Source organism: Suncus etruscus, chromosome 8 (genome assembly GCF_024139225.1).
Source record: "Suncus etruscus isolate mSunEtr1 chromosome 8, mSunEtr1.pri.cur, whole genome shotgun sequence".
In the NCBI taxonomy this organism is placed as follows: domain Eukaryota; kingdom Metazoa; phylum Chordata; class Mammalia; order Eulipotyphla; family Soricidae; genus Suncus; species Suncus etruscus.
In genome coordinates, this window is record NC_064855.1 from 110986353 (window position 1) to 111008985 (window position 22633).

The 22633-nt window shown below is 42.3% G+C and overlaps 1 protein-coding gene and 1 pseudogene across 1 annotated transcript in view; one reads left to right on the forward strand and one right to left on the reverse strand.

Annotated features, from left to right (window-relative positions):
• CLDN10 (claudin 10) overlaps window positions 1-22633 on the forward strand; it is a 179186-nt gene that overhangs the window by 36053 nt on the left and 120500 nt on the right. The window lies entirely within an intron of this gene.
• LOC126016167 (60S ribosomal protein L35a-like) lies at window positions 14621-14964 on the reverse strand (annotated as a pseudogene).

Below are 22633 nucleotides of genomic sequence, written 5' to 3' on the forward strand. Positions count from 1 at the left end.
GAATCTCCTCTCTCAGACTCTTGGGGCAACTAAGAAGACTCATGTAATTATAAAAGCAAAATCCAACCATATCCTGTTTTCATAAGTTCTCTGTTGATAATCCTAACTGACCAGTCAACCAGAACCAACCAGAGGGCCAATAAAGGCTGCAGAGTGCCCAGTTTCAGACTCAGCAGGTGTGGGATGGGGCAGGACATTTGCCTTAGGCTCAAGCTCCAGGTGATGTGGCTGCTGTAGATCCTGGGAAACACTAGGTGATGAACATATGGTAAAAAGTAGTTCAGGTTTAGAGAGATTGTCTAGGGGTTAAGGCACCTGCCTTGCTTATGACTGTCACCATTTCACATAAAGTCCCTCAAGCATTGCCATGAGTGATCCCTAAACATTTTTGGGAATGGCCCAAATCAATCCCCTCCTCCTAACTAACAGTCCAAGTGCTTGCCCTCACACAGGCTCTTTGGAGAACTCAAATTTCTGCCCACAGCTGTCCACTTACTCCTGGGGCAAATCAGAACCAAAAGACTGAGAGCACAGTATGCTATGAGAAATGTTCCTGCATTGCCAGAGAGAAGAAAGGTGTCCAGAGATAAGTGAGATCATCCTATGGTTTGTTTTTGACTCCATAGTTTAGGGAGTTGAAGGACAGAGAGGAAAGAAATCAAGGCTGGAAGTAAGAAGATAAGAAAGGGGGAACAGGGATGGGGCTTGGGTTACACTGGGGATGTGAGAGAGTGGTTCAGCTCTATATCCATCCAAAACACAGACTCAACAATACTGAAAACATGAGATATAAGTTGCAACCACTGAACTTTGTAATGTTCTTTTAAAATGTCAGGGGGATGATGAAGTATGGGAGCACTGGTGGTAGGATTGGGGTTAAAATATTATATGCCTAACATTCAACTCTCTCTAATTTTGTAAATCATGATTCTTTAAATTAGCATGAGGTATTGGGTGGTGCTCAAGGGTTACTCCTGGCTCTACATTCAGAAATCATTTCTGGCAGACTTGGGGGATTGAACCCAAGTTGGCCTTGTGCAAGGGGGGACCATATGGGATGCCAGGGGATCAAATCTCGGTCTGTCCTAGGTTAGCACGTGCAAGGTAAACGTACTACTTGCACCAGCGCTCTGGCCCCAAGACAACTAATTTTTTTAAGAAGAAGAATGTCTCCCATCTACTCAGGGTAGGTGAGAGCAGGTCAGCTTGGGCTTTCTGCACTGAATAGACTAGGACCTGGACCAGAAAGAAGAATCCAGGGCTTCCAGAAAAAAAAAGCACAGTTGTCTGTGACAATGGACTTCATGCTGGAGAGGTGGGGGAATTCAGGGGAGCAGGGAAGAGGTGATCAGGGATCAACAGAAATCTGAGCAGAGGGCAAATCCTACTAAAGGAGTGACCCCAAATAATTTTGGTGGAGAGAAATGAAGTGGAAGGTGAGGGAGGTCGTGAGATGTTCTACTTTGTACTACTTTGCTGTTCATTCCACCTTGATCTTTCTAGGAAAGTGCTTTAGGGTTCGGACTGGGCAGTTCTCTGCCATGAACACCTGCAGGACACTGAGACTCCACCCCAACTCCCTGATTCTATCTGTTCTGCACAGGATGGGAACTGATCCACAAATTCACAACACCAGAGTTGTCCTGGACTCAGGCTGGAGAAGGGAATTGGTCTTCACAAAAAAAAGAAGGTCAATCCTGTCCTCTGCTCTGGCTTTCCAACATTAATGCCTTCTCTTGCAGAAAAGAATTTCAGGAGGGCATGTAATATTTTGGTAAAATCGTTTTATTTAGGTGAAGACCAGGAAAAAGAGATGGGAAGAGACACAGACTCAAGAGAGAACACGGACTTTTCCAGAGTGGAAACAGAGAGGACAAGTTGAGGATGGGAGTTGCATGCTGCTTGCCTTTGCAAAGTGGATTTTATAGAGGGGCTTTCTCAAAATGCCCCCTCTATGAAATATGCACTTTGCCAAGGTGCTATCAATGGAAGAGTTATGGAATCTTTTTTGGGGGGGCGTATGTTTCATACATCAGGGCTTACTACTAGCTCTGCGCTCAGGGACCACTCCTTGTGGTGCTCAGATTACCATACATACGGAACCAGCGGTTCGAACCAGGGTTAGTCATGTGTAAATCAAGTCTCTTATGTTCTGCACTGTTTCTCTGGCCTGTGCCTTGTACTTCTACATGGGCTTTTAATATTCTAAGCATGACTTTTAATTTCTTGGGAATCTCTGATTTAGATGGATGCTTGGCTTGGACTCAGTTATTTTCTAAGTCTGCAGCGGGACTAGACTGCCATGGGGTTTGCCAGTCACAAAAGAAACCAGTTTAATCCCTCTTTGTGGCTGAAAGAATGTCTACAGTGGCAGACCGCTTGCTTTCCTATGCCTGCTTCCACTTGGGAAGAAATCACACCTTTTGTTTAGAACAGTGACTTGCAAACATGGCTGGGACTGGACTCATCTGGGGTGCTGGCAACCACCTGCATTCCTGTCTTTCCCTTGCAGGGAGCCTGGAAGGTCTCAGCATAGGGCTTGTTTACTGGTTTGAATTTGGTTTGCAAAACCACCAGCCTCTGTCTTGTTTGAGATGTCACAGACTGTACCTGGAGGTGTGCAAGGAGTAAATAGCAATCAGGTGCCTCAAGGGCAACAGCAAGCACCCATGTTTCTGTGCACAGAAGTTGGGATGAAGCCGGAGAACAAGGCTAGGACCAGTCCTAGATTTATGGCTCCTTGGATTGATTCCTGCCAGCCTTGCACTGCTTTTCCCGCCTCTTCGCGTGCATGCTTGGCGTCTGCTGCCCCCAGGTGGTAGTTTGCAGCAGGCGCAGCTGCCTGGGGCTCTCATCAACCTCCCCCACCCCCCCCCCCCAAACTAGAATTCTTGGTCAGGGAAACCCTCCCAGACTCAGTCACCCTCCTTCATCAGACTTCTCTCTACTGGGATTCCCCTCAAATTCTTCCACTTCACTTTTTGGTGGCCACTGTCCACGCGTTGGTTCTTATGGGCTGTGTCCTTTTCTATGTTTTGTTCCTCTGCAAACGTGAATGAGGTCGTCTGGGAGCAAGACTTACTTCGTGTGGATGTAAAAGCCATTTCACTGTAGATCTGAGTTGTAACCTCTGACTATCCAACACTCCTTTCTCTGCTGCTCTGTTCCAGGGCACTTGGGCGGTTTCCAGGTCTTGGTTAGTGTAAGCACATATTAGTGCTTGTCTTTTCTGACGATGTCTTGGAGTGTTTTGGATGGAATTTTGCCTGCAAGTGAGATTGCAGAGTTATGTGGTATTTCGATGGTACAGATGGGAAATTAATTTTCTGTATTTTTATTGGGGTGGAGGAACACCTGGATGTACTCAGGTCTTGATGAGGACTCTGTGCTCAAGGATCACTCTTGGCAGGTTTGGCGGAACAACCAGTGTGCCAGGCATACAATCTGGATCTGCCATATGCAAGGCAAGTGTCCTACCCACTGTATTCTCCCTAGGCCCTTCCATACTTTGAAAATCACTGAGCTAAACCAGTTGAAAACCCCAATACACAGCAAGTGAAAGTCCCTTTTGTCCACATCCCCACCAGCACTGGTGGTTTACGGCCTTTGTGCCGAAGACCAAGAACGCAGGACTGACCAGCCCAGGGCATGCACCACCTGTGACTTCTAGAGAAGAGGCAGTGGGTGACATGTTTCCTAAGAAGAAGCAGCTACCGTCCTCTTGAGGCTCTGAGTGGCAAATGTGTCGGCATAGTGAGATCTAACACAGTCTCATAGGAAGGCAGGTCTCCACCCTGTAAATCCCGAGTGTTTAAGGGACTGTTCTAGGGTACCCCACTGTGAGTGACAGATACCAGGACTGCAGCTGTTTGTACCGCACACGGAGGTTGTGCACAAAGTCAGTCTGCTTTATTTCATGGCCCTAACCGCCATGTACATGGCTATGGATTAGTCCCAAACAACAGTTTCCATAGTCTATTCCCCAATCACCAGTTCTCATGGATCAATCCTCATGGACATTGCAATCCCCATAGACTAATCCCATGCATCAGTCTCCATTGACCAAGTCCCATGTACCAAACCAACTCATGTGGCTTCTATGCTAAGCCTTTTCCAAGCAACCACTCCTCTGTTCCTTCTCTGTCTCTCTCTGCCTCTGTCTCCCTTTCAGCTTCTTTTCAGGCTTTGTTGCTGACTGACTCCCCTTTGCTGATTTTCTCTGCTGATTTCTCTGCTCTCTCTAACTCTTCTTCTCTCCCCCCACCCAAGAAGACTCTACTTCCCACCTATTCCTGGTGTGGGTGATTCTGATCATTCAGGTAGGATAAATAAGAAGTTAGGGGAGGGGATACCCACATTCTCTACCTTTCTTGTATTATTATAGAAGCACTATTGATAAGTTTAGAACATCCAAGTTTCTTTTCATAAGCTTCTCTAAACAAAATCACAAGAACTTTTCTGCAGATAGTACAGTTTGAAAATAAGCTGCTATGTAAGATACACAATATAATATCATAGCAATTCATTAGGATAGCTGAGAACTTTTTCTTAATTTTTTTATTGTGACTGAAGTTCATTACACAGAATTATTTATGATACATAGTGACAATGAATGAAGGGCATTCCTATCACCAATGTTGTCCTCCCTCCACTCTTGTTCCCAGCATGTCTCCCACATCTCCCTTCTTTACCCCCCAGAATCCTAGTGCAAATGGTCTCCACCTTACAGCTTGTTATAGGTTGGGCATCTATTCTGTTTGGTGTTCCAGTCTGGTCATTTTTTATTTACACTACATGTTCATATGACTGGTCCTGGTATCATTCTTTTCCCCGTTCAATTTATGAGGCTAAATGATTCAAATTATGCTATTCTGTTGGAGATAAAAAGGTTAAGGAAAAGAGGAGAAAAAATTTGGTATCAACTACTAAAAAAAAATCACCGAATAATATCCACAAAAGTGGAAAAGAAAGAAAAAAGTGGGAGAAAAAAGAGAAGGAAAATAATATCAAAAAACAAACAAAAAATAAAACAAAACCAGAAAAAGTGCTGCAGTGGCAGGGTTTGTGTTACCCCACCTTTTTTTTTTTTTGTATAGGCACAGCAAGTATTGGGGAAGGAAGGAAATTCCTGTGGCCTAAGAGATTCAAGGTTTCTCCACTCTTGAAGCATATTGTCATGGGAACAACCACTGGCTCCATACCTTCTCATTGCCATCTCATATCCCAGGGTTTTGTTTGTTTGTTTGTTTGTTTTTTGTGGTTTCAGGAACCTTTCTTCTCTGTTGTGAATGAGAAAATAAGGCCACTATAGCAAGCAATCTTAGTATTTGTGCAGGTCCTAGGACAGGGCCTAGGATAGTCTTTAAGGTTTTAGAGGTACTGTTTCTCCATTGTTGGTGTGTTCAGCTTTCTGTATCATGTGCTCCATGTTTTTGCTCGTTCCCTAAGCTGAAGTCTAGGAAATTATGTTTCCAATGGTTCTGCTCAGTCTCTTGTCAGAATTGGGCCTCTGTACAAAGAAGTCTTGATTTTTGTAAAAGACCTGGGCTATAGCCTAGGGTAGGGTTTTCCTTAATGGTCTCAAGGTACGTTCTGCCCAGTCACGGTTGTCAAAGTCAGTTTTCTGTAGTTAGTGCTCTAAGGACAATACATCTTCTGATTTCCACTTAGTGTTAGGTGATGTGATAGGACCTCCTGGTCTTAGGCCAAGTTGTCATTTTCTCGCTGTCCTCGTGTCATATTAACACTGGCACAAGTATATCTCCCAACACAGCTTAGTTCCTGGTGTTGTTGCATGGGTTTGTTTCAGTTCTACGTCTGGGATCTGGGATTTGAGAATGAACTAACACTGTCCAATCTCGAGGAGACTGAATTGTATCCACATGACATATGTCCAGGATGGGAGGCACCCTTGTATAAAAAGTGTGAGTTCTTATCCTAGAAGATAAGATCTTGTGTCTGAGTCAATGATTTCCCCTTATTTACTGTGCCTATACAAAAACGTATGGTGTCCTTTTGTATTGCTGGTGCTATTCCAGGATGACAGGTTACACATACAGTATCTGTGGTGTGGTCTGAGTTTTATCCCAGGCAAGACATTTTCTTGGTTTTTGACCAAGCAGCACCAAAACTGGTGAGGGTAGAGAAAATATGTATATATTAAAAATAGAATATATAGATAAAATTGAGATATACATAAAAAAAGGAAATTGAGAAAAAAAGGGAAAAAAGGTATTTGAAAAAAGAGAGTGATTGGGGAGGCTATCTGTATGTTTAGGAATACATATCTTAAGATACATTATTATAAAGGTATTAAGCTAACATAGGCAATATAGGCCTCCCAATTAGGTCTTCTGAGACATTCTTGTGGGGAGCGAAAGCCAAGGTACTTTTTCGTATCACAGACTTTGGTCTAGAGTTTAAGATATGATTTACGGCATTTCAGAGTCCTATAGTATCCTTGAACTGGGGGTTTTGCTGCAGCTGAATCCTGTATCATGCAACCGTCCATGATTTGAAGGTGGTGAGAGGGGTCACAAGTCAGGAGGCTTATTGGTGGTGGTTTCTTGCTGAGACACAAGATGAGGGATCAAGAGGGTGTCGTTCATTGAGGAGCTGGATGGTGGTCTGTTGGGAAGGAGGTTGGTCTTGGTGCCAGTGCAATGGACCAACTCCTGGCATGTGGCGTCTCCAGGCCCAGCTCTCTCCTCTGTAGCTTGTGAATGAATCGGATAGCTGAGAACTTTTAAAACTCTAACATGCATTTCCCCAGAATTGTGCAAACAAATATTAAAGCATTAAAGTTAGATACAAAATTTTCTGTTTGCAATGGGACTTAGAACAAAACAATAAGATCCATACAGATGAAGAACAATTTAACCAGCAATATAATGACCAATGAAAACAGGGTCAAGAGCTTAGCCTAGGAGAAAATTAAATTCTTGGAGGTAATTCAGGTGCAAGAAGTTCTGAAAGCAGCTTCTTCTCAGCCGATTTTCACCTGGTTTTGAGTCCTCCATCTGCTTCATCTTCAACTTCTGTGTCAAGCTGCAGTGGTCTCCTCAACAAGCTACTGCAGGTTAGGGGTCCGAGGCCCTTGCAAAAGGTGCCTTTGGTAGAGGAAAGATGGTAGAGGGTGGAGTCTGGAACGCTGCTCAGAGTCTTTAACTCTTTTCCTTTCACTGCCTGCTTCTGTCTCACCTGAGGGGGGTCTCTGCCACTATAGGTGGTGGGCCAACTGAGTGAGACTGGAGGATGAAATGACAGAACCTATGTCGATTGAGAGCATATATGCTGCTACCTTTCACTGGCATTCCACCAGGTCTGGATACATTAGCAACTTTTTGTTCCTTATCTCCTTTCACAACACCAAACTCTACAGTCTCCCCATCGCCAATGCTACACAGAAACTTCCTGGGATTGTTTCTCTTAATAGCTGTCAAGTGAACAAAAACATCTTCATGGGTGTCATTTCTTTTGATAAATCCATAATCACTCTGGACATTGAACCATTTAACAGTACCCAGGACTTGGATGGCCAGCACTGGCTTGTCTACCTGACTCGGTGCTTAGGGCACGGGAGTATTATTGGTTGAGCTGTCTTTTTTTTTTTTTTTTTTTTTTTTTGGTTTTTGGGCCACACCCTATGACGCTCAGGGGTTACTCCTGGCTATGCGCTCAGAAGTTGCTCCTGGCTTCTTGGGGGACCATATGGGAGCCGGGGGATCGAACCGCGGTCCGTCCTAGGCTAGCGCAGGCAAGGCAGGCACCTTACCTCCAGCGCCACCGCCCGGCCCCCCTGGTTGAGCTGTCTTTAGACTCCGAATCTGCAGAGATGGCAGCTGGCTCATCATTCTTTGGAGATGGAGATGGGAGGGTCTCTTTGGTTTAGTGCCAGTAATAAATGATAAATTATCAGTTCTGGTAAGGCCTTTAGATCGAGAACTCACCACCACTGGGAAGGCACTTGTCCCCTCTTGTGACATGTGTAGAGGAGAATCTTTAGGGAGCCTGGCACGTACAGTTCAGTGTAAGAAATGTAGGTAGATGGATCAGAGCAACAGGAAGCTATTCAGAATAGGGGCCATGTTCACCGGTGCTCCAGTGAAAGGCACAGCACATTCAGTCCAGTTCGAGGGGGCTATCATGGGGATATTCTACCAAAAGGTCAAGTCACTCACCATTATTGCAGTCTTCTTCTTCAGTCCAGGGTTTGGGCACCAGTTGTTTTAATATATAAATAAAAAAGTCATAGTGTTGGTGTGGGGATGGTGAGTCCTTTCTCGCCTGGCTGGGCCTGGCTTCTGCAGCCTTTTATGACCTGGTGGGTCTAAAGGTTTGCAGAGTAATGGCAGAGAAGTTCACAAAGCAGTCAGATGAAGTCTCAGGCATCAGCTAGCTTTATTTTACGGTCCAAATAGCCACATGCATTTCCTCATATAGCTTCTATGCTAAGCCTTTTCCTAGCAGCTACTTCTCTGCTCCTTCTATGGCTCTCTCTGTCTCTGTCTCTCTTTCAGCTGCTCTTTAGGCTTCATTGCTGATTGACACCCCTTTGCTGATTTTCTCTAATGACTTCTCTGCTCTTTCTAACTCTCCTTCTTATCCCCTCTCTCTCCTCGAGTAGACTCCTCTTCCTGCCCATTCCAGGTGTGGGTATTTCTGATCATTCAGGTGGGATAATAAGAAGTTGGCAGAGAGGATATGCACACTAATAGACAAATTTTTATGGACCATGTACCAGCCCCCATAGATCAGTCCCCATGCACCAGTTCCCATAGATGAATTCCCAGGGTGCTAGTGAGATTGGTTCTAGGCTTTAGTCCTCAAACTTCTGATTATTCAGAGAGTTCAGCCAATAGGGCCTCCAGATTTGTATTTTGTTCTTTTCTATGTCTCCTATTCTCTCCAGAGGTCACATTGCTTTATAAGAATGTAAATCTTTTAAGTTTTGAGAACACAATATTGCCAAACCATGACTACGTTCAAATTGTCACCATCCCTTCACCACTGCCCATGGGACTCTTCTTGAATCAGCCTCTGTTGCATGAACTAAGTGTAAGTCAGTGAGTCCCAAAGTAAACAACACCATCCCTGAGATGCATGGTAGGGGTGTGGGTTGGTAGCCTCAGATGCAGTTGGGAGCATCTTTGTTTATTCAGGTAAGTCTGGGATGCTTTGATTGAAGGGTTTATTTTCATTGACCATTGTCTATTCTCATCTTTTTAATGTACCTCATAGGCGTAAACTCATTCAATCTTTCTCTTCTCTTTCTGACTTAATTTATCTTAGCACAACTCACTCTCGTTCCATTTATCTTATCTAAAGACACATTTTTTTGCCCCTAAAGTGCAGTAGTATTGGAAAACATCTCCTTTTCCTCCTCCCTCACACTTGGAAATACTCTGGTTGCTGAGTGTTTTGTGATCACTCTTGGCAGTGTGTGGAGGACTCAACAGGGTACCATGTGATGGAGAGGTTAATCCTTAGAACCCTGGTCCTTTAAGCTATCTCCTTGACTCTTCCAGATCTTTTCAATCTTCACATCTATATCTGGGCATTATGATTATTTCCATATTTTGGTTAGTGTGGAACATACATGTGCATATTTATACTGCACAGAACAGAAATGGGTGTATATCTTTCTTATGGTATTATTTTTGCTTCGGGGCTCATACCCAGTTAGTTGTGCATTAGGGCTTACTCCTGGCACTGTGTTTAGGATTACTCCTGGTGGTGCTCGGGGAGTTACACAGTTGGTTGAGTGGGCCATGGAAAAAATACTGTTTCCACCAGACTTGTGGTTCCTTCTGTACTACATCCCCGCCATTCTTGTATACCCTCAAACCTATATCCCTCACCAGATAATGTGATGACTCTTGGCATCTCCATGAGCTTTGTCCTGATAATCAGTGATGATGAGCATATTTCTACAGGCATGATATTTGTCTGTGTCTGCCTTGGAGAAGTATCTGTCCAATTCCTCCTTTCCCCTCCATATTATTTAGGGCTCTGAGGTTTTTTGTTTGTTTGCTTTGATTTGGGACACACCCAGGGGCACTCAGGACTTACTCCTGGCTCTGTGTTCAGAAATTACTCCTGGTAGGTTCAGGGCACTATCTGGGATGCCTGAGCTCGAATTCGAGATGGTCAGATGCCCTACCTGCTGTGCTATCACTCCAGCCTCAGAAAAAATTTTTAATTAAAAAAAATTGGGGAGTGGGGAATGGAGAGATAGCATGGAGGTAACACATTTGCCTTGCATGCAGAAGGACAGCAGTTCGAATCCTAGCATCCCATATGGTCCCCTGAGCCTGCCAGGAGCGATTTCTGAGCGTAGAGCCAGAAGTAACCCCTGAGCACTGCTGGATGTGATCCAAATACAAAAACAAAAAAAAAAATTTTTTTTCTGTGGCTATAAAAATTGGGGAGTGCTTTTGTACTTATTTAAATAAAATAAATGGTTTTATTATATTTATTTTATTTTCAAACATTTTATTTTAAGTACTGTTGTTCATAAAATTGTATTGGTATGGTTTCATGCATAACAATTCCAGCACCCTCCACCAGTGTTCCCTTTCCTACACCCTCATCCCAGTGCCCTCCCAGGTCATTCCCTCCATAAGATTCTTTGTGGAAGGGGTACATATGATGATGCTCAGGTATTATTCTTTTCTCTGCACTCAGAAATGATTCCTGGTGGATCAGGGGACCACATAAGATAGCAGGGATCGAACCAGCATCTGCTTCATGCAAGACAAAGGCCCTCTCCACTGGACTATGACTCAGCCCCTGTAGTACCGAGGACCATTTCTCAGCGTTGTTTCCTTGAGCCTCCCTCTGACATTTTCCTGTATTTCATTATGTCTCACATATGAGAGATTATTCTGTACCAGTCCATCTCCTCCTAGCTGACCTCACATGGGCTTTTGTGTGTGTATTTTTTTTTTTTACTAAAATACCATGTGAATTCCAGTGCAGCTGGTCTTTAGAACACACTTTTTTTTTAATATTTTATGTAAACACCTTGATTACAAACATGATTGTGGTTGGGCTTCAGTCATGTAAAGAACACCCCCCCCCCCATCACCAGTGCAACATTCTCATCACCAGTGTCCCAAATCTCCCTCCTCCCCACCCTGCCACCGCCTGTACTCTAGACAGGCTTTCTATTTCCCTCAGACATTCTCATTGTTAGGATAGTTCTCAATGTAGTTATTTCTCTAACTAAACTCATCACTCTTTGTGGTGAGGTTCATGAGGTGAGCTGTAACTTCCAGCCCTCCTCTCTTTTGTCTCTGAAAATTATTATTGCAAGAATGTTAGAACACTCTTTGAAAACAGTTAACAGACTCCCCTTAGCATTTGTGGATTTCATTTCAGAGCACCCAGGATTCACATTCTGGGAAATTGGTATAAGATGGCACTCAGATATTAACCCAAAACAAAGGCATACCTCACCTTCCTCTTTCCCATGAACCTCTTTCTTTGATATGTAAAAGCCCCCACTGGATCTTACTTCACCCTACTCCACTTGGTTGGATGGGTATTGGTTTAATAAAGAAAGAGGCAGTTCTGGCTTTTGGCAAGCAGAGAGATCTGGAAGTAAAAAGTCATGACTCCATGATTGTTTCCAAACTGGCTTAGTCATTAATTCCTTGTGCTACCCTGCTTCTTCAGGGTAGGCATATGGTATGTGGGTGATCTCATAAACCACGGATTATATTTTACAGTATTGGGTTGGAGGCAACACAGAGTTTAGAAACATGCAAAGCACAGGTCCAACCTAGCATTGATTCCCAGTGTCATATGGTTCCCTGAGCATTGTGGGTCCATCCCTGAATTCCCCACCCCAAGCACCCCAGGCTGTGGCCCTATAACTTTCCAGGACTGACCAGCTAGCCTGTAACATCCCTATAATGTGGGCTCTGGGGCAACTCCAATCTTTAGGCTTTTTTCAGAGGTGGGGTTGGGCCACACCCAGCAGTGCTCAGGGGTTATTCCTGGTTCTGTACTCAAAAATTACTCCTGGTATGCTCAGGGAACCCTATGGAATGCTGGAGGATTGAACCCAAACCTGAGCCAGCTGCATGCAATGTCCACAATGCTATTGCTCCAGCCCCAATAATACTCAGGCTCTTGAATTAAACCACCAGTCCAAGTGGCTAAGAATCTCCAATGTGACCCCCAGATACTGCTTGGAAAATATCGTGAAAAAAAAAATAACAAAACAAAGTGCTGAAAGGTCAGAAATGAAGCTACAAACCGGTCAGGACATGAGACTCTACTTTTGCCTTCACTGCTGGCTTGGTCCTTTCTTTATTTCAATTATATTGTCATTTATTTGTTTATTTTGAAGACTTTTCCCCACCTTCTGTTAATTTATTTTAAGACTCTTGGCTGCTGTCTTCACTTTGTCTTCAAAGTGGTATGCAGCTTATCTTCCAGCTCACTGGTTCTGTCCTCAGCAGATGTTACTCTGTTGGTGAGGCCTTCCAGTGAATTTTTCACTTCACCTACAAAGTGTTTCAGCAGCTTTGTGGCTGCTGGTGTCTATGAGACTGCTCAGTCCTGCAGATAGGACACCCCTGGGCAGGGACTAACAAGAAGTGGATGAATCTAGCCATGTCCCAAGAACATGCCTTTCATGGACAGGGACCTTTAAATTTCCTAGAGTGTCCCCATGGTAAATTGATCATCTTGGGTTTTCTTTACCTGAATATATGCCTTATATCAGTAACCTAAAAATCATTAGCAATTTGGGGCCGGAGCAGTGGTGCAGCGTGTAAGGCAGATGCCTTGCGTGCTCTAGCCTAGGACAGACCATGGTTCCATCTCCCGGCATCCCATATGGTTCCCCAAGCCAGGAGTGATTTCTGAGCGCATAGCTAGGAGTAACCCCTGAGCGTCATTGGGAGTGGCCCTGCCAAAATCATTAGCAGTAACTCTCCCATGTTTCAAGAGTCCTTTAAGGACTAAAGTTTGTTTTCTTTTCCTCCCTCCTTCCCTTCCTTCCTTCCTTCCTTCCTTCCTTCCTTCCTTCCTTCCTTCCTTCCTTCCTTCCTTCCTTCCTTCCTTCCTTCCTTCCTTCCTTCCTTCCTTCCTTCCTTCCTTCTCTCCCTCCCTCCCTACCTTCCTTCTTTTCTTCCTTCCTTTCTTTTCCCTTCCTTCCCCATCTCTTCCTTTCCTCCCTTCCTTTCTTCCTTTCTCTCATTCTTCCTTTTCTTCTCTTCTTCCTTTCTCTTTCATTCATTTTTTCTCTTTTCTTTTTCTTTCTCGTCTCTTTCTTTCTCTTTTTCTTTCCTCCTTCCTTCTTCCCTCCTTCTTTCTTCTTCCTTCCTTCCTTCCTTCCTTCCTTCCTTCCTTCCTTCCTTCCTTCCTTTCTTTCTTTCTTTCTTTCTTTCTTTCTTTCTTTCTTTCTTTCTTTCTTTCTTTCTTTCTTTCTTTCTTTCCTTCTTCCTTCCTTCCTTCCTTCCTTCCTTCCTTCCTTCCTTCTCTCCCTCCCTCCCTACCTTCCTTTCTTTTCCCTTCCTTCCCCATCTCTTCCTTCCCTCCCTTCCTTTCTTCCTTTCTCTCATTCTTCCTTTTCTTCTCTTCTTCCTTTCTCTTTCATTCATTTTTTTCTCTTTTCTTTTTCTTTCTCATCTCTTTCTTTCTATTTTTCTTTCCTCCTTCCTTCTTCCCTCCTTCTTTCTTCTTCCTTCCTTCCTTCCTTCCTTCCTTCCTTCCTTCCTTTCTTTCTTTCTTTCTTTCTTTCTTTCTTTCTTTCTTTCTTTCTCTCTTTCTTTCTTTCTTTCTTTCTTTCTTTCTCTCTCTCTTTCTTTCTTTCTTTCTTTCTTTCTTTCTTTCTTTCTTTCCTTCTTCCTTCCTTCCTTCCTTCCTTCTCTCCCTCCCTCCCTACCTTCCTTCTTTTCTTCTTCCTTTCTTTTCCCTTCCTTCCCCATCTCTTCCTTCCCTCCCTTCCTTTCTTCCTTTCTCTCATTCTTCCTTTTCTTCTCTTCTTCCTTTCTCTTTCATTCATTTTTTCTCTTTTCTTTTTCTTTCTCGTCTCTTTCTTTCTCTTTTTCTTTCCTCCTTCCTTCTTCCCTCCTTCTTTCTTCTTCCTTCCTTCCTTCCTTCCTTCCTTCCTTCCTTCCTTTCTTTCTTTCTTTCTTTCTTTCTTTCTTTCTTTCTTTCTTTCTTTCTTTCTTTCTTTCTTTCTTTCTTTCTTTCTTTCTTTCTTTCTTTCTTTCCTTCTTCCTTCCTTCCTTCCTTCCTTCTCTCCCTCCCTCCCTTCCTTCTTTTCTTCCTTCCTTTCTTTTCCCTTCCTTCCCCATCTCTTCCTTCCCTCCCTTCCTTTCTTCCTTTCTCTCATTCTTCCTTTTCTTCTCTTCTTCCTTTCTCTTTCATTCATTTTTTCTCTTTTCTTTTTCTTTCTCGTCTCTTTCTTTCTCTTTTTCTTTCCTCCTTCCTTCTTCCCTCCTTCTTTCTTCTTCCTTCCTTCCTTCCTTTCTTTCTCTTTCTTTCTTTCTTTCTTTCTTTCTTTCTTTCTTTCTTTCTTTCTTTCTTTCTTTCTTTCTTTCTTTCTTTCTTTCTTTCTTTCTTTCTTTCTTATCTACATTTTATTTATTTACTTTTCAGTAAGCTTAAATCCTTGAGGGGTACAGCATCACACGGATTCTATGACCGATTGCCTTAGCAGGAAGGTTGCTTTGGAATTTGGCTCGAACCATGCCACTGTTTCCATGGGCACGGGCTACCTTTCCCCAGATCATTCTGGTTTTGTTAGGTTTGCCACCAGGAGCTACAGTGTTGTTCTTTGCTTCGTACACATAAGCACATCACTTGCCCAGATAGAATTCAGTTTCATCCCGAGCATAAACACCTTCAATTTTAAGAAGAGCTGTGTGTTCCCTCTGGTTTCGGAGACCCCGTTTATAGCCAGCAAAAATGGCTTTAGACCACAGCCTTCCAGCCATGTCTGTCTTCTAACGGGCCTCCACGGGAGTCCAAGATGGTGGAAAAACTTTCTCTTTCTTTCTCTCTTTCTCTCTCTTTCTTTCTCTCTTTCTCTCTCTCTCTTTCTCTCTTTCTTTCTCTCTCTCTCTTTCTTTCTTTCTTTCTTTCTTTCTTTCTTTCTTTCTTTCTTTCTTTCTTTCTTTCTTTCTTTCTTTCTTTCTCTCTCTCTCTCTCTCTCTCTCTCTCTCTCTCTTTCTTTCTTTCTTTCTTTCTTTCTTTCTTTCTTTCTTTCTTTCTTTCTTCCTTCCTTCCTTCCTTCCTCCCTCCCTCCCTCCCTCCCTCCCTCCCTCCCTCCCTCCCTCCCTCCCCTCCCTCCCTCCCTCCCTCCCTCCTTCCTTCCTTCCTTCCTTCCTTCCTTCCTTCCTTCCTTCCTTCCTTCCTTCCTTCCTTCTTTTCCTTTCCTTTATCTAAACATCTTGAATACCAAGTTGTTCATAATACACTTATTTCAGGCACTTAATGTCCTAGTAGTGCTCGAATTTCTTTTTTTTTTACTTGAATTCATTTCTTTTTTTTTTAATTTTTTTCTTTATTTAAACATATTGATTACAAATATGATTGTGATTAGGTTTCAGTCATGTAAAGAACACCCCACTTCACCAGTGCAACATTCCTACCACCAATGTCCCAAATCTCCCTCCATCCCACCTCACCCCTACCTGTACTCTAGGAGGCTTTCCAGTTCCCTCATTCATTCACATGATTATGTTAGTTCTCAGTGTAGTTATTTCTGTAACTGCACTCACCACTCTTTGTGGTGAGATTCATGAAATGAGCTGGAAGTTCCAGCCTTCCTCTCATTGTCTCTGAGGATTGTTGCAAAAATGACTTTTATTTTTCTTAAAGCCTTAGATGAGTGAGACTATTCTGCGTCTCTCTCTCCCTCTCTCCCTCTGACTTATTTCACTCAGCATGATAGATTCCATGTACATCCATGTATAGGAAAATTTCATGACTTCATCTCTACTGACGGCTGCATAATATTACATTGTATATATGTACCACAGTTTCTTTAGCCATTCGTCTGTTGAAGGGCATCTTGGTTGTTTCCAGAACCTGGCTATTGTGAATAGTGCTGCAATAAATATAGATGTGAGGAAGGGGTTTTTGTATTGTATTCTTGTGTTCCTAGGGTATATCCTTAGGAGTAGAATAGCTGAGTTGAATGGGAGCTCAATTTCCAGTTTTTGGAGCAATCTCCATATCGCTTTCCATAAAGGTTGGACTAGACAGCATTACCACCAGCAGTGGATAAGAGCTCCTTTCTCTCCACATCCCCGCCAGCACTGATTGTTCTCATTCTTTGTGATGTTTGCCAATCTCTGTGGTGTGAGATGGTATCTCATTGTTGTTTTTATTTGCATCTCCCTGATGATTCGTGATGAGGAGCATTTTTTTTCATCTGCCTTTTGGCCATTTGTATTTCTTCTTTGTCAAAGTATCTGTTTATTTCTTCTCCCCATTTTTTGATGGGATTAAATGTTTTTATTTTATTTTATTTTGGTTTTTGGGCCACACCTGGTGACGCTCAGGGTTTACTCCTGGCTATGCATTCAGAAGTCGCTCCTGGCTTGGGGGACCATATGGGATGCCAGGGGATCGAACTGTGGTCTGTCCAAGGCTAGCACAGGCAAGGCAGGCACCTTACCTCTAGTGCAACCGCCCAGCCCCAAATGTTTTTTTCTTGTAAAGTTCGGTCAATGTCCTGTATATTTTGGATATTAGCCCCTTATCTGATGGGTATTGGGTGAATAGTTTCTCCCCCATGGTGGGTAGGCTTTTGTATCCTGGGCACTATTTCTTTTGAAGGGCAGAAGCTTCTCAGCTTAATGTATTCCCATCTGCTTATTTCTGCTTCCACTTGTTTGGAAAGTGCAGTTTCATCCTTGAAGATGCCTTTAGTCTCAATGTCATGGAGTGTTTTACCAACATGTTGTTCTATATACTTTATGGTATCAGGTGTGATATCAAGGTCTTTAATCCATTTGGATTTTACCTTCATACATGATGCTTACTGGGGGGGTCTGTGTTCACTTTTTTGCAAGTTGCTAACCAGTTCTGCAAGCACCACTTGTTGAAGAGGTTTTCCCTGCTCCACTTAGGATTTCTTGCTCCTTTGTCAAAAATTAGGTGATTGTATATCTGGGGAACATTGTCTGAGAACTCAAGCCTATTCCACTGATTTGAGGGTCTGTCTTTATCCCAATACCATGCTGTTTTTATAACTATTGCTTTGTAGTACAGTTTAAAGTTAGGAAAAGTAATGACTCCCATTTTCCTTTTCCCTAAGAGTGCTTTAGCTATTCAAGGGTGTTTATTGTTCCAGATGAACTTCATAAGTGTTTGATCCACTTCTTTGAAGAATGTCATGGGTATCTTTAGAGGGATCACATTAAATCTGTACAAAGCTTTGGGGGAGTATTGCCATTTTAATGATGTTAATCCTGCCAATCCATGAGCAGGGTATGTGTTTCCATTTCCATGTGTCCTCTCTTATTTCTTGGATTTATAGTTTTCTTTGTATAGGTCCTTCACATCTTTGGTCAAGTTGACTCCAAGATATTTGAGTTTGTGTGGCACTAATGTGACTGGGATTGCCTTCTTGACGCCCATCTCTTCCCTCTCATTATTGGTGTATAAAAAGGCCATTGATTTCTGTGTGTTAATTTTGTAGCCTGCCACCTTGCTATATGAGTCAATTGTTTCTAGAAGCTTTTTGGTAGAGTCTTTAGGGTTTTCTAAGTGAGTATCATGTCATCTGCAAACAGTGAGAGCTTGACTTCTTCCTTTCCTATCTGGATTCCCTTGATATCTTTTTCTTGCCTGATCACTATAGCAAGCACTTTCAGTATTATGTTGAAGAGGAGTGGTGAGAGCGTACAGCCTTGTCTTGTACCAGAATTTAGAGGAAAGGCTTTTAGTTTTTTTCTATTGAGGATAATAGTTGTCATTGGCTTTAGGTAGATGGTTTTAACTAGATTTAGAAAGGTTCTTTTTATTCCATCTTGCTGAGAGTTTTGATCAAGAATGAGTGTTGGACCTTATCAAATGCTTTTTCTGCATCTATTGATATGATCATGTGATTTTTATTTTTATTGTTGTTGATGTTGTGTATGATGTTGATAAATTTATGGATGTTAAACCATCCTTGCATTCCTGGGATGAAACCTATCTTGGTCATAGTGTATGATCTTCTTGATGATGCATTGGATCTTACTTGCCAGGATTTTGTTGAAGATCTTTGTATCTGCATTCATCAGGAATATTGGTCTGTAATTTTCTTTTTTGGCAGCATCTCTGATTTTGGTATCAAGGTGATGTTGACTTCATAAAAGCTGTTTGGGAGTGTTCCCATTTTTCCATTTCATGGAAGAGCCTGGCTAGGATTAAGTAGCTCCTCTTGAAAGGTTTGAAAAAATTCATTAGTAAATCCATCTGGGCCTGGGCTTTTCTTTTTGGGCAGATGTTTGATTACAGTTTCAATTTCCTCAATAGTAATGGGGTGTTTAGATATGTTACATCCTCCTTATTTAACTGTGGAAGGTTATAAGTGTCCAAGAATTTATCCATTTCTTCTACGTTCTCATGTTTAGTAGCATAAAATTTCTCAAAGCAGTCTCTGATTACCCTTTGGATCTCTGCAATATCTGTCGTGATCTCCCCCTTTTCATTTCTAATATGGGTTATCATGTTTCTCTCTCTCTTCCTTTGTGAGTTTTGCCAATGGTCTATCAATCTTGTTTATTTTTTCAAAGAACCAACTTCTGCTTTCGTTGATCTTTTGGATTGTTTTTTGGTTTTACACTTCATTGATTTCTGCTTTCAGTTTTGTTATTTCCTTCTCTCCCTATTTTTGGTTCCTTTTGTTGGTCATTTTCTAATTTTATGAGCTGCGTCATTAAATTATTCAGGTATGCCCCTTCTTCCTTCCTGATGTGTGCTTGTAAAGCTATAAATTTTCCTCTCAGGACCGCTTTTGTTGTGTCCCATAGATTCTGGAAGTTTGTGTCTTCATTATTTTTTTTTCCAGGAAAGTTTTGATTTCCTCTTTGATTTCATCTCTGACCCACTGGTTGTTCAGTAGCAGGCTGTTTAATTTTCAATTGTTAAAGTTTTTCTTTTGTATGCTTTTGTAGTTCACATTTAATTTCAGAACCTTGTAGTCAGCAAAGGTAGCCTTAAGAATTCTTTTTTCTTTTTTCTTTTTTTTTACACCCCCCCAACCCATTTTATTTTGGTTTTTTTTTGGGGGGGTCACACCCGGCAGTGCTCAGGGGTTACTCCTAGCTGTCTGCTCAGAAATAGCTCCTGATGGGCACGGGGGACCATATGGGATACCGGGATTCCAACCAACCACCTTTGGTCCTGGATCGGCTGCTTGCAAGGCAAACGCTGCTATGCTATCTCTCCGGGCCCTGATTTCTATCCTCTTGATTTTATGGAGGTATGTTTTATGTGTCAGCATGTAGTGTATTCCAGAGAATGACCTATGTACATTGGAGAAGAATGTGTATTTAGGTTTTTTTGGAATGGAGAGTCCTATATATATATATATATATATATATATATGTATATATATATATCTACTAGTCCTCTTTCTTCCATTACTCTTTTCAGGGCTAGTATGTTTCTGTTCAGTTTCAGTCTGGTTGACCTATCAAGTGTTGACAGGGCTGTGTTGAGGTCTTCCACAATTACTGTGTTATTATTGATGTCTTTTTTCAGATTTGTCAGTAATTGTATTAGATAATTTGCTGTGTGCATATATGTTTAATAGTCTGATTTCTTCCTGTTGTACATATCCCTTGATCAGTACACAGTGTCCATCTTTGTCTCCTACAACTTTTCTGAGTATAAAGTTGGTGTCATCAGATATTAATATGGCCACCGCAGCTTTTTTAAGTGTGTTGTTTGATTGGAAGATTTTCCTCCAGCTTTTGATTTTGAGTCTATGTTTGTTCTGAGTATTTAGGAGTGTTTCTTGTAGGCAGCAGAAGGTTGGATTTATCTTTTTGACTCATTTTGCCACTCTGTGTCTTTTAATTGGTGAATTTAGTCCATTGACATTGAGGGAGATGATTGTCATAGGTTTAATGTCATCTTTGTAGATAAGTTTGCTGTGTTTGTTGGTCTCTCTTGTCTTAAAGTAGACCTTTCAGTTTTTCTTTTAAGGCTGGTTTTTCATCTGTGAAGTTTCTGAGCTGTTGTTTATCCATGAAACTATGTATCCTTCCTTCAAACCTGAACGTGAGTCGGTCTGGGTGCAGTAGTCTTGGTGAGGCATTCATTTCATTTAGTCTTGTCACTATATCCCACCATTATCTTCTGCCTTGAGAGTTTCTTGTGACATGTCTGCTGTAAGTCATAGGGATGCTCCTTTGAATGTAATTTCCCTTTTTGATCTTGCTGCTTTCAGTGTTCTATCTTTATCTGTTGGATTTGTCATTGTAATGAGGATGTGTATTGGGGTGGTTTTTTTTTTTTTTTTTAGGTCTCTTTTAGCTGGTACTCTTCGGGCATGCAGGATTTGATTGCATGTAGTCTTTAACTCTGGAAGTATCTCTTTGATGATGTCTTTGACAGTAGATTCTTTCTGTAGATCTCCTACCTGGGCCTCTGTGACTCCAATGATTCTTATGTTGTTTCTGTTGAGTTTATCAAGGATTTCTATTTTCATCTGTTCACATTCCTTGAGTACATTTTCCATTGCCTGATCATTTGTCTTAAGTTTCTTTTCCAATTTCTTCTGCTGTGTTGAGTTTTTCTGCATCTCATCTTCTAGTATGCTGATTCTGTCCTCAGCTGCTGTTACCCTGCTGGCGAGGCCATCCACTGAGTTTTTCAGTTGAGCTACCGTGTTTTTCAGATCTGTTATTTCAGTTTGGAGTTTTCTAATTTCTGTCTTTGTGTTCTGTTCAGATCGATCTATGCTTTCTTTGAGTTCTACAAACATCTTCCATATTTCTATTCTAAACTCCTTATCCGAGAGGTTCATCCGATGGTTGGAATTTCTAGGTCATCCCAGCTATTGTCTTCATTCTCTGTGCATGGTGTTTGCCTGCAAGGTTTCCCCATTGTCACGCTTGTAGTGTGATTTTTTTCTGTGTGTTTTTGGTGGGGTTCATTGGTTAGAAAGAGTGTGCGGCCACGAAGTTAAGTGGAGCGGCGATGCTCTTCTGGAGCCTCTGGGAGAGCTATTTTTCTGGGTCCTTTTCAGCCTACTCCCAAGAGGTTCAGGAGACAGGGCAGTGGAAAAACACGCACAGGCCACACTCACAGTTTCTCACAGTTGGGAACCACTGGGCGGGTGTCTGTGCTCGAATTTCTAACTGCACTACATTTCTACATTCAAGTGAAACTGTGAGACAGCCGCTTTTCAACAGAATCCCCATCTAACAGGACTTGATTTTGTGTTCCTCCCTTGACTTGCCTCCTGCAAATGGTGCCATACTACATTTCACCAGTAGATGACACTCGTCATCATGACATCTGCACCATAAAACATTCAAACAACATAAACCATTTGTTTTACAGTTTTCAGTTACAGGTGGGTATCTGAACACCAAAACAAACAAACAAAGAAAAACAGCTTGTGGGGCCAGTGAGGTGGTGCTAGAGGTAAGGTGTCCACCTTGCAAGTGCTAGCCAAGGAAGGACCGTGGCTTGATCCCCCATATGTCCCCTCAAGCCAGGGGCAATTTCTGAGCTCTTAGGCAGGAGTAACCCCTGAGCATCAAACGGGTGTGGTCCCAAAACAAAACAAAAAACAGCTTGTTGGCTCTGTGTAGCATACAAAACAACTTATTTCTTTGCAATGATCCATGTCACTTTCCATTTGTTTTGAGGAGAGCTTGGGAAGTTCTTTCTTTGTTGAGGTTTATCTAGATCATGCCAACACATCTAGTGTTAAATAATAAAGACCACTATATTTATGGACTTTTCAGCTCCGAAAAAAAAAAGTCTAATCTATGTGAATAGCTAATCTATGTATTAAACACTTCTGACAAGTGTGCTGTCTGACTTGAACTATTTTGCTTATAGCAAAATAAACCCCCTTCCAATTCCTTTAGCAAGTATAAAGAACAAAGAATTAGGATGTGAGAGTTATTTCTTTCTTTCTTTTTTTTTTTTTTTTTTTGGTCTTTGGGCCACACCCGGCAGTGCTCAGGGGGTTACTCCTGGCTGTCTGCTCAGAAATAGCTCCTGGCAGGCACGGGGGACCATATGGGACACCGGGATTCGAACCAACCACCTTTGGTCCTGGATCGGCTGCTTGCAAGGCAAACACCGCTGTGCTATCTCTCCGGGCCCAGCTATTTCTTTCTTCATTGTTGTTATTCCTTCCCTTTCTTATTGATGTTTCTATGATAATAGGAATACACACACATGGCTGTGATACTACCACATTTAAGCTGTGGTGCTCCCACATTTAAGCGGTCGTGCTCACGCATTTAGGCATTGATGCACCCACATTTAAGCACTAATATTCTACATTTAAGCAGTGGTGCTCCCACATATTTTTTTGTTTTTTGTTTTTTTTGGGTCAGATCTGGCAGCGCTCAGGGGTTACTCCTAGCTCTATGCTCAGAAATTGTTCCTGGCAGGCTCAGGGGACCATATGGGATGCGGGGATTTG